This window comes from Aphis gossypii, chromosome X (genome assembly GCF_020184175.1).
Source record: "Aphis gossypii isolate Hap1 chromosome X, ASM2018417v2, whole genome shotgun sequence".
NCBI lineage: Eukaryota > Metazoa > Arthropoda > Insecta > Hemiptera > Aphididae > Aphis > Aphis gossypii.
This window is the reverse complement of record NC_065533.1, coordinates 593,965-598,700: the sequence shown is the minus strand read 5'-3', so window position 1 is coordinate 598,700 and position 4,736 is coordinate 593,965. Positions and strand designations below refer to the sequence as shown.

The window sequence follows — 4,736 nt, the reverse complement described above, 5'->3', positions numbered from 1 at the left end:
TTTTAATTTGTTTAATAGTGGTTTCTGGTAATCTGGTTGTGAATGGAATATTAATTGTAGCCTGCACATGTGATTTTTTTTATTTTATTATTATTATTTTTTTTTCATTGAAATTGTTTTGTCGAAATAAAATATATTTTGGCCAATAAATTATAAATTTCCTACTCCAACCGATGTGATTATGGGCAACTTTACTATGGACTAAACATTTCAATGCAATAATTGAAATAGCACAATGTATAGGTAAGTATTATTAACAATGTTATACTCTTTTCGGTGAGAACTTTATTGGTATACATTGAGAGTTACAATTTTTGACACATTTGTCTTTGACTTACTAATTATTATAATTCACCTACATTTTTAGGTCCTATAACCCTGAGGAAGCAGATTTAAAAAAGTGTACTTATTTATTGGTGCATGTCTGCATACGTTATGCTGGCTAACATATCTGCCTGCTTCAACCAGCAACTCATTCACAACCAACTAGTCAACGTATAATAAGAACAGGTACTATAACATTTTGTAATTTTTATAGGTAGAATTTTTTTTTTTTTTAATGATCCATGATGAATGTAGGTAGATAAGTAGGATGTAAAAAAAAAACTAAAACGATTTTTTTTTTTTTTTTTATTCAAAACTTATAAGTCGATGGTCCTCCTCCACCTCCATATGATTGTCTGCTTTGTTCTACAACAGAATTAGATAATATTTTGTATTTACTATAGTTTTATGAATAGTGTATATGTGATAGGCATATAGTCAAATCAGGCATTTTATTAAATTACATTTTTATATAATTTCACTATCATCACTAATGGTTTTTTTTTATATAATATATAAATTAATTAGTACCTAATAATTAATAGAAAATATCGTTATATTTTTTAATTTCTTAAAATCATTTAACTAAATGTCTAGACTGGTAGTGAAATTAAATAAAAAATGAACTTATTTGATTATTTGTCATTTAGTAAAATGCCTAGTTTGACTATATCATATATTTAATAAACTTATTCTTCAGTGTATACACATATTCTTTAGTGGTACACTATTGTGGTGTTTGAAGTTGATAGTTGTCCTATTTTTTTTTTTTTTTATGAACATCAGTGATATTCAGAATTTTTTTTGGGAGAGAGGGTGGTTGTTTAGTTACATTACAAAAAAAATCCTTAATAAATACACATTTAATATTTGGTTGCAAATATTTGGGAGTCTGAATGTAGTGGAATGTATTTTGATATTGTGTGATTATGAAAACCAAAAGTGAGCCATTTTAGTTATTTCAATCATGGGCGTCCATAGGTAACATTTTAGGGGGGGGGGTGTCAAAATAAAAAAAATTCTCAAATGTAAGTTAATAAAGATAATAATAATATTATGGTAATATTTATTGAGCTACAAGTCCATGATATTTTTTGTCCGGGGGGGCAAGTGCCCTATCTTGCCGCCCCCCCCCCAATGGGCGCCCATGATTTCAATTGAATTGCAATATCAATAATTGCACTATCATATACCTATTATTTAATTAACTATAGAGCAATTTAATATTTCCTGAAGTTTGAACTTTTCTCTTGGATATTCCACTGATACATAAATTAAATGAAGACATGGTTTGATTATAATTAACAGGAACTTAGTATAAATATTATTGTATTTAAATATTCGATATGTGCATAGTGATATTTAAGTATTAAAAAAAAAAACTTCTATTTCTTTTTTTTTTTGATTCCAGGACCGCTCTAAGGTCCTTGGTTTTTGTTTTCTAAAATTTAAAAAATTGTATTATTAAAATAATCATATTCAAATTGCACCTAGTCAGAAAACTGTTTTATTGAATTCAATATTTACCGGCTTTTCATCACGCCACCAGCATAGGCCTCTGTGGCCGACATTGCTTATATCATATTCTGATTTAAACAACAAAATACATGTTAATTATTGCTTAATTAGGTAATTAAAATTTAATATCCAATATAATAGGGATACCAACTTTTTTTTTTTAGAGATGCCACGGGCTGCCGTCTACAGCGGCCATAGTGGCCCTTATTACACGTTTTACATTCTTAAAAAAAAAAAAAAAAATAAATAAATTAGATATGTGAAATTAATCACATAGCATACTCAATAGGTATACAATATACATACTCGGTTTAGGTTTTTTTGTTTTTTTTTTTTGATTTTTTGTTTGATTGTCATCTAAAAAAATAAATAAAAATTAACCAGTTTTAAGTTAAATAATACTTTTGCATGATTACTTGTTTTTGCTTCACCCTTATTTATGGGGGCAGCGTTATCCCCATAATAATTATAATAATGATTTATGGTCGTCATCTATATAATACATAAACAACTATATTTAATATATTATTTCAGAGTTTATAATGTTAATAAATTATAAATCATTTAAGGACCAAAATGTTGAATGATGGTATTGTGTTTAGCATAATATGAATAGAGTTAAAATCATAAAAATAAAATAATTAGGATTTATTGACGGAGTTAGGCATATATAATCAAATAATTAGGTATCTACATAATATAATAAATATATTTTTAATTTAATCATCTTGATGAGATAATACATACATTTAAATAAAACTAGCTAAAAAATGCTTATGTAATTTATTTTTATTATAGAATTTATTTAATTTCATGAAAATTACATCAATAATTTTTAAATTATTCATAATAAAAATTAATAATAAATTAAATGTGCATTGGGGCATTGATATCTTATATTTTGTAGTTTCATTATTTCATTATTGTGCAATTTTTTTTGCAGTACATAAAAAAAATGGCTGTATAGAAAAAAACATTGATGGGTATTTATTAAAATAAAAATATTTAAATAATAACTTAATGATTGTTTGATATGTGAATAATATTTATAATACTAAAAGAAATATGTAGAAAATACAGAAAAAAGTAATCTATATAATTTTAAAAGATGACCGTTGTTGTTATTTACATATTATACAAAAAAAAGTGTGTATAACAGTGTGTAGTTATCGTGAGTTAATTCAATTGTTGGGCAAGGGATCCCGTACAGGCATTCATGACATCAGTGACAATGTCACACAGATATATCTTATTGGATAATATTTTGAGATTAAAATTAGTAAAATTAATGAATGGAGTACAAAATGCAAATTATTATGTCTATACTATTTTGAAACATATTTAAATCAGTTGTTTAATTTTTTTGACACTGTGAACTACTTGGAGAACTTTCGATACGTCACAAACCACTATACATTTTAGACTTTGTTTATTCTTATAGCCAAGAATCAATTTTTTACACATTTTAGAATTTAGGTTATGAATAAATAAAATATAGTGAAATTCCTTATAATGATTTCTTATTATAGCTTACATAATATTATAATGTTTGTTATTGTTCAAGATTAAGTAAAAGTTTTACATTTATCAACAATTTAACACAAATTTTTATTATTAAAAAAAAATGTATATTGTATTATTATTTTTATCGAAAGTAAATTAAAATTATAAAAATACGTTAATGTGATTTTTGGGCTTGTATTTCCTTTACTATTAAAGATATTAAATTAATATAATTAATATAAAATTAAAATATTTGTTTAAATTTTGTAGGTAGGTATGGTTTGCGGACCATAGGTTGGTGGGAACCTCTGATTTAAGTATACTATGGCATATGTATATGACGGGTTTCAAACACATTTAGTTACAGAAATTATTAAAAGCATTTGTATTTTCCAATTTTTTAGGAATTTAAATTATAATGATTTATAAATATTATTTTTAATAAATCCTATTCTATTATTTTTTCTTTTATAACTTTAATATAATAGGTACTAAAAATTAAAAATATAATTTTAATCCTGAACTGGTTCATAAAACGTCACTCCGATATAAATTTGTTCAAGAATTACTTACGACAGCAAATCTTATGAAACATTTTTTAAACATCGCAAATTATATTATGCATTTTAAGAAATTCTAATTGTTTGTGTACCTACTAACATTACTTATCCAGTAAAAAAATAAAATATAAATATAAAGTTACCTCAATATTGTACTTACTTTTCTATTTGAACGTAAGTCGTAACGTGGTTTTGTAAAAAAAAAAATCGCCGTAGTGTTAGGTACTATCTTCTATGAAGTATAACGTCGAATGGTCCAATTATTTTCGTAATTTAACGAGTGTGCCAAAATCAGAAGTTTATCTCTACTGATAAATGTCTCAGGTACCTATCCTTGACAATTTATTTTTTTTTTTTTAATTAGTTATCATTACCTATCGTAATTTATTGCCTGTACTCGCTGTATAATTTTACCAGTTTTCTACCGATGCTGTTCGTTGTGGGTCTAAGTCATAGATACTATTCATTGTTATATCTAATGTTTTGGCCTTTTGAAATTCCAGCCGTCTTATTACTAATTGGCGTCACGCGCGACGAAATATCAAAATACATTTCTTTTGGATTTTTGAAATTGTAATCGTTATCTTAGTAATTGCTGACACGCGCAACAAAATATCAAAATACATTTTTTTCTATACCTTCCTTTCTACCTATAGTTATTGGCAACAACTATTCGATTATATATTTTATTTTAAATTCTGTAAATTCTGATTTAGTGTGTTTTTAGCAATCGATGTGAAAGGGACTTGTTTTTATACTCATTTATCTAATAAATACATTGTTTTTCTGGTGAGTAACTACTAACTACTTAAGTTTATAATCTTAATATCT

General features: G+C 25.4%; 1 long non-coding RNA gene across 1 annotated transcript; it reads right to left on the bottom strand.

Annotated features, from left to right (window-relative positions):
• Positions 1 to 1,993: 1,993 nt before the first annotated feature.
• LOC126551534 (uncharacterized) lies at positions 1,994 to 4,198 on the bottom strand. The gene is made up of 4 exons (XR_007605460.1): positions 4,066 to 4,198; positions 2,259 to 2,334; positions 2,149 to 2,199; positions 1,994 to 2,065 (listed from the first exon to the last, which is right to left on the bottom strand). It is a non-coding gene; the product is annotated as an uncharacterized LOC126551534 (long non-coding RNA).
• Between the last annotated feature and the right edge of the window lie 538 nt (positions 4,199 to 4,736).